Consider the following 10,760-nt stretch of genomic DNA (forward strand, 5'->3'; position numbering starts at 1 on the left):
CAACCCTTAAATCAGACTTTAGTTACACCTGAGTAAAATTCAGCGAAGGTGATTGTCAAGTGCCAACAATCATATTTGATAGTTGGTGCTTGAGAAGACAAAAAATGTATCTGCAGATCCCTATAAAGTATATCCATTAGGGATGTAACGATATATCGAATATCGCGATATCGCGGTAAATAAATGTCTCAATACTGTCGTGAGACTGACACATTTTTTTTTGTAATTATTATTATTTATTTTTTAAACCTTTATATAACCAGATGGTCTCATTGAGATAATCAATCTCTTTTTCAAGGGAGACCTGTCCAACATGGCAGCAAGTAGGTTACAACATGAACATAAAACAACAGATTACAAAAAAGGACATCGTATTTACAGGGCTACATGTACATACCTAGAGACATTGACAAGTACCAACAGTATATGTATATCTCACCCTGTCAAGAAGCCTCACCTTCTTGGCAAAAACTGTATTGTTTTTGAAGTGGTGGAGAGACAATGCACAGTTTTACCCACTGCTGTCACCCATGGCCGAAGCATATATCTCTGTCCCAGCAACATCACTACCAAGCAATAGAGTTGTTTCCACAGCAGGGGATATTGTAAACGTCCAAACATCCCAGCTTCTAGCTGGAAATGTGGACATGCTCATATTCCTAAAAGATAACCTGATGCTGAGTGAGTTAGTGAGTTAGAGTTGAGTTACTTGAAAAACTAAAGTGAAACTTGATTTATTCTATTGCAGGGTCTGATTATTATATTGTTGACACTTTAAAATACTACTGTAGAAAAAATGCTGTTCAAATCAGATTTATTATTTAATAAAAATTAAAAAAAATGCACAATTTTTCCCTTTATTTTTCAATATACTGTAGCGATAAATATCGTACCGTGGACTTTTTTTCGCGATATTATAGCACCGTGAATTTTTGGTATTGTTACATCCCTAATATTCATTACTCGTTATTCTCTAATCTTTCATCAACAACTGTATATAATGGCTATTTTGCACATCCCTTTCAAGATTTCCAAAGGTTTATTGACATATCATTATAGACAACTACGTGTAGTTATGCAATGATGACAAACTTGGGTCATAGGTTCCTCAAGAAGACATCTATCAATATGTGTGTACCGCCACCATTAAACCGTCATATTATTATATATTTCTTATTCTATCTAGATACATCTTATAAGAGTATAATAAATATGATATTATTTTAATATCGGTTAAAATGAGTGCTTCAACATAGTTAAATTAGCAGGAAAGTTGATTGTCAAGTCCCAAAACAAACCATGCAATATATTAAACGTAAAAGTACTTTTTCAGACTTAATATTTATCAGATACTCCCAAAGCGTTTTGCTTAGATGTATTTAAAAGAAGACCTTAACCTAAAGTATTATTTAATGTTTAAATAAAGCCTAATTAGTTTGTCTGTTTCGACATCCTTTGTACATCCGGCACTAAACTGTTTTATTCTAGATATAATTTACAGTTTCTTCTTGATATTTTCTATTCTATATTTCTATCATTGACCTTCTACTTTCCTCTTATTTTGTATGTATTATTAATATTTAAATGTTTTCATAAAATATAACACATTCAAAAGTGCTTTACAAAAATGAAAGACATTAAGAAAAAGGCATTTTAAACAGTCATTAAAAAGCAATACAATCTACCTGCATTGCAATTACTCTAAACGTGTAATGACGTACTTTAACCAGTAGGTGGTTTGGGTTAAAAAGTAGTCAAGTTTACAGTGTTAACAAAATGAAATATACTGCTGTATCCGGTTTAGTTTACGACAGATATATTTTGTTATTGTTTTGATATTTGTAACACAAAAGCGATGGAAAAAACCCACAGCAACACGAAAAGATGGTCTTAACATGACCCAGCGGTCTCGTAGTTAATAAAAACAATAATATAAAAACAAATTATTACTACTAACTTTATTGTGAAATTAAAACAGAACGGTAAAAGAATAGTTTCCGGTCTATTATGAGGCCCGATCTTTGTAGATAAGAAAAGAACTACGACAGATGTGTAATATTTAATGCAAACCATTTATTACAATGCATTCATGTGATGACTTTCAAAGAGTAAAGCAAGCACTGCTGAATAAAGTATGATTTTATCTTTTACGAAACGTTTTCTTTAATATTGAATGCAGTTCGAGGTCAAACAATCAAAGAGCTTGAGATTCTGGGTAGTGTAGTGCCTTCTGCCATCCTAAACTCCGAACAAATATTGGTTTCTCCGAATCGAAGGTGAAAAATACAAAACCATTGTACACAATTTAAACCAATCAATTTTAAGGATAATCTGGTGTTTTTGAGTTGATGAGCAGTGCAGATATCACTGTTAAAACAATCGACAGCAAAGAGAATACTTACTTCCGGGTGAAAAATCCTCCGTTATCCAATGGGAATGGATAACGGAGGTCACATTGCCTTTAACCTGTTACGCTGGGACGCTATTTTAATTAGGTCATCCCAAACAATGCTACACAAGTGCGCACACCCGCAGTGCACTCACAAAACGGGCACACAGGTCCACAGAAACACGTGTATTTTGGTGTATTCACGGCATTCATTTTGTTATTCTACAGTATTGTTGTTTTATAGTCATTTGTTGATGTAACCCAATTTGTGTTCTTTGAAATTGAAATGGATATCGCATTGTGTTTTTTACTTTCGTTGCAGTTGTATATAGGCTTGTTTGAGACGAGCTGCGGCTCGCCTCGAAAGTAGACGAGAATAGCCGATCACAGCCGGGGGATGTCTCAAAAAGCTAGTCTGAAGTCGGACAGCTCGGAGTCTTTTTCTTGTTCTTGTTCTTGTTCTTGTTCTTGTTCTTGTTCTTCTTCTTCTTCTTCTTCTTCTTCTTCTCTCGATTTTTTGGCGGATTGCAAACAACTTTAAGGTGCATACCGCCACCGCCGGAGTCGGCTTGACTCGGTTTGCATTTATAAAGAATGCACAAATGTGTATAATCGTTAATGTCAGATATGTACTAAGTAAATTAAATAAACTTGAAATTATTCTGATTAGGCCTAGCCTACATTGCAAATAAGCAGACAGCGCTGCTTTTCACACACACAGCCCAGTTTCCCGGCTTTGCAGTCTATCCACGGGTATGCCTCTTGTTTCCTCCATACCTCTGGGAAAGGTGAGCTTGAGCTAGCAAGGGGAATGTTGCTAGCGCAACTAACGTTAGCGTTAGTGCTAGCATTATCCACGTCTTTAGGCGGCTCTCCTGATGATGTAGTACTAGTCTAGTAGCAGCTTCACTTGTAGCTTCGGTGCTGCTAGCCTCTTTCTTCTTGTGAATTATATTATTTTTAGTAAACTACATTTTCGTCTTGTCACTTTTCGTCAACGATATTGCATGACGATATTGCATGACGATATTGCATGACGATATTGCATGACGATATTGCATGATACACCACTGGTGAAAACCACCCTTGAATGATGGGATGGTAGACTAAAAGCTTTAGGAATCCAAACTACAACATATAATAAGTACCCTGTATCAAGATTGATGCAAAACAAGTTAAATTTGACCTTTTTAGAGAGATTTAGCAAAAGACACCCACTTCTGGGGTCATTTGAATGGATTTTCCATATCTCTGGTCCCTCTTGTTCAATTTGTTCTGATTGACATCTCTTTCTAACCGTCAGAGCCAATGGAATCGAGGGGAACTCCCACATACTCCTTATTTGGTAATGTGAATGTGAGACTGCCGCATAGCCAATACCGGAAGCTGCGATAACTCTGGTGGCTACCATTAGCAGCTAACTTTTACTCTCCGATTTTTACATACAAATGGAATTATGGATTATAAATAAAAAAGATTATTACCCAGAAACATTATCAACCTATGGATTAACCGATTCAGCCGCGTTTTTTCTCATTTTAATGCAATTGAACAAGTCTTTTGATCAGATTGACAGCTACGGTGAAGACGATCTCCTGTAAAAGCTACGTAAAGGTACGTGTTGTGTAGTGTTAATTTCGTCAGCTATTTTTTAATTTAGTTTTAGTATTAGTCCTGTGTTAAATTTCCTTTTTAGTTTTATTCATATTTAGTCACCTTCCTCCTGTTTTTATTTAGTCAAGTTTTAGTCGACTAAAAGTCTGAGCATTTTAGTCCTATTTTAGTCAAAGAAAACGAATTATTTTAGTCTACTTTTTGTCAATGAAAACTGTTGAGTCTTTTTTAGTCATCAGATTATATAGAACATTTCAGTCAAACTAGTCTAGCCAAAACCAATAATTTGTCATTTTAGTCAAATTTATTTCACAATAAGATTATATATTTTCCTTATTTGATGAAAAACACAGGTTGATTAAGAATGCAGCTTTGCAGAGAGTATCAGGTCAGGTTGTGGTGTTTTTACCAGATGTGTTACGGCCACATTGCTTCCCTTCTGATAAAACAATGCATTCGCTTTTTTCCTCCGCCTCATGGTAGTGAACATGGGCTCAAATATCACATAGTTTCTTTCTCCCAAGCAGTGGTGGCTTTAGACTTTTTCGTTGTCAGTCATTTTGACGGACAGGATTGTAACATTTCCGTCATAATCCATTATTACCCGTCGAGTGCACAATTTATCACTCACTCGCGCTGAAGAGGGGGGGGGGTATTCGGTTAACGTGACCACTGCTCCCAAGCCCTGTTGTTGCCATTTTATTTTCTGTTAAATAAGGTTCGTTAGACCCAAGTCTTCCTGACAATTCACAGTGTGCCGCTGCCCGGTGTAATTCAAATGTACCGCCGCGCGCAGCACAGACACACAGCTGCTGCCCAGCCGCAGCACCGGAAATGGAACCGCTGGGAGAAAAACTGACTATCAGAGATGTAACGTTATCTTTGATAATATTTCGTCTCCTCATTTTTCGTCAACGAAAGTAAAGAGAGATTTTGGCATAGTTTTTATTTAGTAAACTACATTTTCGTCTCGTCACTTTTCGTCAACGATATTGCATGTTGATTTCGTTACAGTTATTGTTTACTGCCGTTGGTGCCGTCTCGTCATCGTCTCGTTTTCGTCATGGAAAAAAAGGTCGTTGACGAACATATTTCATCATAGTTTTAGTCAACGAAATTAACACTACTGTTGTGACGTCTGTGTTTGCTTCCCCTGTCGCGAGCTCGGATCACTTAGTGATGATGCTATATACCGAAATAATCTGTGGAACCTCAGCTTTAATCGGATATCTTGTATGTGCAGCTACAATAAGTAATAAGGGTATCTTTTATCTTGAGTTATGTGCTAAAGTGCGTTAGCATTTTTCGCTCAGGGGTCCTTTAGATGCTTCTTATGAGACTTGTGTTTTGTTTTGGTAAAAATGGTTTATATCGTCAGTTAGCTGAGATTATTCCCGTTAATCTGGTATAACATATTAATAGGTTCTTAAATATTAAGATGCCCTGAGACACAGTGTCATGAAAAAAAAAAAAAGCCCCCGCCGAGGGGGGCTTTGGGGCTTAAGAGCTGCCGACATAAATGGATGCAGTGCTTCCCTGAGTGTCAAATACCGCCGCCGATGGGAATACATTGCATCAGTTGAAAGCTCTTTGCGTCCGTTCATGAAGCTGAAGGAGCCTCGGCACGTCACAACTGCACGCCACGGGACCCTGACCAAGCGTCGCTCCTGGACGTGAAGTGAGTGTGTTGGTACTGCAGATATCACTGTAAAATCATTTGACAGTGAGGGAATACCTCCGGTTTTATTATATACTCGTTTCACCCCATGAGGGTTGACGCCAACTTTACAATGGGCGCCAACTTTACATGGACGCTGCGGAAAGACGTTCTCCTGGCGAGACCTCAAATCATCTTCGTAATATCTATCAAACTATAGATCCTACACATCCACTGGACGTGGAGGCTAAAAGTACAATATACACTTGTCGCTAGAAATCTAATCAAAAAGCATTTTAATGGCCAAACTATCCTACAATTTAGGATTTTCCAGAGAGGGTTTTTTGTGAATATACGACGCTCTGGAGCGTTTGCAATCAACGGGAGCATCAGCCCATATGCCGCAAATTGTTGTTTCTTACACGATCACTCGAGGTGCTAAACTTTAAAACATGACTATCGGTCGTAATAAGCTGCTGAACAATCAACCTATTTGTTCGTTTTTTGGAGGAGGACAGGCTGCAGCGCTCTGCCCCCAAACATTTAACATCGGTTACAAAAACAGATTACTCCTATATACAAGGTGAAGAAGAAAAGCTGCCATTGTGAATATATAAATCCCACAGCGTCTCCACCTCAATCCCGAACTGCTGTGTCCTGTTTTCCTCCCTTCTGCATAACATCCCATCACAAGAAACACATTGCAGAGTCCCAGTGTGTTCAGAGAGGCTGCGGGACATTTGGGTTACATGTCCAAATAATCAACCAAAACATTATTCATAGTACAATATGATACACTATAATGTAGATAAAAGCATATACGACAACTTTTAAGGTTTAATGTATTTCTCCACAACATTATGAAAAACATATTAATGAATTATTTCATAGTTCCCCAGTTGTACCAGTGAAACATGCCTTTCATTGCATGTCTTGTATGCATGTCATGGCTTTTCTTTTTTTATTTAGACGGATAAACATAAAGAAAATATTACTTAAATATTAAATATTACGTCACAATAGCATTACGTCATGCATGAGCTATACCTATTCTGAGTGGAATCCTCTTAGAGAATGAGAGATTGCAATGCCTTTAACATGCTGTAATCTGACTTTATCAATAATTTTCCATGACCCGGGGGACAGGAAGCTAAAGAATATGATGTACAGTGACAATAATGTCATGATCTCCACAGCAAAGTTGCATCCAATTAATTCCAGGAAGAGAATCGCGGAGTTAATCTGCATTTTTGGGCCTATTATCTGCTGTGCACTGACATGGGTATAGAAAGGATACACATCTGTCGGCGACGTTCACATCTGCGAGGCCCCACATGGACTCATTTGTAGATCAGAGTACAGTACAGCAGAGCAGAGCTGGCCCCGGTTCCTCTGCAGCGACAGATGGTGTGGTGATAGTATTATGTGCTCAGCAACTGGCCCCTTCCCCAACACACACACACACACACACACACACACACACACACACACACACACACACACACACACACACACACACACACACACACACACACACACACACATACACATACACATACACACACACACACACACACACACACACACACACACACACACACACACACACACACACACACACACACACACACACACACACACACACACACACACACACACTCAAACATCTCTCATCCTCAAGGGTCTGGTACACAGCGGTTTAGGTCTGGACAGGAGATAGTGAACATCAATATTTCAGCCATTTGCTGATTATTTTCTACTTGTTAGCTCGAGAGCTCTTGATAATCTCAGGGCTGGGACTGATGATATGCTGGTTCAAAAGCCCCAGTGAATGATATGATTGCAATATTGATATTGCAAGTTGGACAGTGAAGGAGAAACTGGATTTGTGAAGCTTTGTTTTAAAACCAAACCCACACAGTTAAATCCCAGAGTAATGTTGGCCAACAATGCAAATGAATGAGCGCTGATACAGAGACAATCAGGCTTTGTGATTAAGGTGGATTCAGTTATCAACATATTCCATGCTAGTGATGCTAATCACAAACTGGACTTAGTGTTTTGTCAACACTATGTGAAAATTTAAGTATTTTTCCCACTAGCAGTAGAACAATAGAATGCCAATGATTTATTGAACATATAGAGCATTATATTAGCAATTTTTATTAAGGATGAACATGGAGAATAACACATGGAGTAAACAATCGTAGCAAAGCAACTTTGTGAAGTCAGTATGAACCTAAAATAGTTTGAGTCTAATAAAAGAAAAAATCAATAGGACAGTTGGTGGAGAAAAAAATAAAATAAATGAGTATGCACAGTATGAGTTGTAATGAGTAAATAAACATATACAAATGAATGAGATTTTAGTGAACCATTAATAATAATAATGACACAATCATAATACAATGATAATGATATTAATTTGATAATCTCCTTCACTGTTTCAGATAGATTTATGTCCGGTTGTGTGTGTTACCATTTGTTTGTTTTATCTTAAAAAGTCTATAGTGTTTGCAGTTTGTGCTCATGTGCATGGTCTTCTTTTAGTTTGTGGATATAAATAAGGTTATAATAATTCAGTTTTTTCGCTTTGTGAGAATATTATTGTGATACTGAGGGCCACCTCACTTAATATGACATAAACAGTGATGGAGCAAGTGTGGACATTGCATTCAAAGCATTGTTGTGGAAATCAGATGCAAAGTGTACACACACTGTTAGTGCTTTATGAAACTATAGCAGGAGTAATTCATGGGAAAACTGGAGACTTATGCATGCCATAACTCCAGCTGAGAAATGAGAAATCATACTTCCTCCAGAGGGTTTGGACTCATTCTTTCTTCTGTACAGCCTCATGTATTTTAAAATTCCTGCTTCTGGGTAACACATACTAACCACAGTATCCTCCGCCTGCTCAATAGCAATGTGGGCCAACCCAAGCTGTGGTCTGCTTCCTTTCTTTTTTTATGTAATGAAATAAATACCTCACTGTCTAGGAGTTTTCTTTAGTCTTCCAGTAAAAAGAAAACGAGACAGTATATTTATGTTTTCCTATACAGTTATACAACTGAAAAAACAAAGATTAATCGTTTCTTCATGGACACATATTGCATTGTTTGAGGAACCTGGTGGAGACCTGCAATAAGTGGGAGACTTTTAGAATGGATAAAGTCACCCTACTCCATCCGACAAGATGCTGAAAATAGCTCAAATTATATCTTTTGCTTATTGTTTGGGAAAATAGTTAATAGCAGAGCTTTTCGTTGGGGCAATTGTTCAGTTAGTCACTAGATAAAACCAAAAGCAGTCAATATAGCCCAATACGAAACAAAATGCCTGAAGACACTTCACAATCTATATAGCAGAGAAACAACCTCTATCCATAAAGGAAAAAGTAGGCCAATGAAAACCTCTGTAATGGGGATAATATTCACAGGCTGCTCTTGGTTCCAGTGAGCATTGTATATGTTGAGGTTGACTTGTTACATCAATTGAGCCTTAATTGAAGGTGAAGCATCTGTAAACTGAGCGTAGTGATGTTGTTGACCCACTGCCATTTTCTCTAGCGCGGCTACCATGACTAAAGTTCCGCGTGTGTGTCAAAAAGATCTGACTAAACTAATCTTCCCATTCTGAGCACATTCATGCTCAACAACAAGCTTTAACAGACTCTAAGAATATAAATGACAGAAGGTTTTTATTTATGGATGGTTGCAGCCAGGAGCCACCAGTGGGACTATAGATATTTTGTTCGGCAACTTGTATTTAATGCCTCAAGGACCACAATTCTGTATTTATTTTAAAAACACAGTGGAGGTGTAAACATATGAACAAATACTGAGAACTTCATGGTTAAATAAAGAATAACTCCTTTCCAAACAGCTAATTCGGCTTCAGTGCGTCTTGTTTTCACTTGGAAAGATCACAGTGAATTGCTTTAATAAGTTGCACATTTTCCTCCCCTGTGCTGGGATTGTAGCATTATCTCATTTGCTCACATTGTGTAAAGGGACTGAGTGGAGACTTATGGATAATCAAAACAAGCTGAAAACAGAGACAACTGTGTAACTGCTAAATTCACAGCCAATCAGGGCATATTCAGTCATATTTTAACACAACATCTTGGGTGATGCCCCATTAGATATTCATACAAACCATATTGAGGCATCAGTGAGCGTCCCTTCACAATCCTTCCATTTATTTACTGTTTTGTTTGTATTGACGGGTAGGGGTTTTTCAATTATACATTTTACAATCTGAATTTCTGACTGTTACACATCAAAAGCCCCATTTTGTTTAATTTATTCAGTTCTTATATTGATGAGCAAATGTACATACGTTGTCGACCTTAAAAATAAAAGTGAGAAGAAAGTATAGGCAGTAAGGCTGCCCAATTATCAGAATATTATTAAAATCATGTTGGCCTAATACACAGTGGTGATCACTTTAAAGGGGCCCTATTGTGATTTTTGGGGTTTTCCCTCTCCTGTAGTGTGTTATAGGTTTTTTTGTGCATGTAACAATTTTAGTTTTGTCTGTCTAGTCATGGTTTTATTTTGAAATTCTGTTCTCCCCAATTCTTGTCTTCCTTCTTGTGTTTGCCCTCCTGTGTCTGATTGTCTCATTGTGTTTCACCTGTTGCCCTTGTGTTTCTGCCTCCCCTGCCCAGCTGTGTCTTGTCCTGTGATTACCCTTCTGTGTATTTAGTCTTGTCTTCCTCTGTGCTCCATGTTGGTTCGTTGTCTTTTCTCACCCTCCATGTTTGTCACTTACCTCGTGCTACCTGTTCATGATTCATGGTTTTTGCCTTGTTTTTTCATGTCATCAGCTTTGTTAAAATAAAACTTGCTTTTGTTTTGAAACCCGCTTCCCTTTTTAAACTGCATTTGAGTCCTAATGTTCCGGAATCGAAGTTAACCTTAAATGTTTGTTAAAGCTTTGTAAGTTTGTTTCGTAACGGACACAATATAAATACATTTATAAAACGGAACATTTAAATCAAGCAATCTGATTGGTCAATAGTGTTCTTGCGGACCTTTTAGATTACAGATTTGAAAACATCGTTGCATGCTTTAAAAGTAGCACAATTCATTATGT

This window comes from Notothenia rossii, assembly GCF_949606895.1.
Source record: "Notothenia rossii genome assembly, chromosome: 8".
NCBI classification, from domain to species: domain Eukaryota; kingdom Metazoa; phylum Chordata; class Actinopteri; order Perciformes; family Nototheniidae; genus Notothenia; species Notothenia rossii.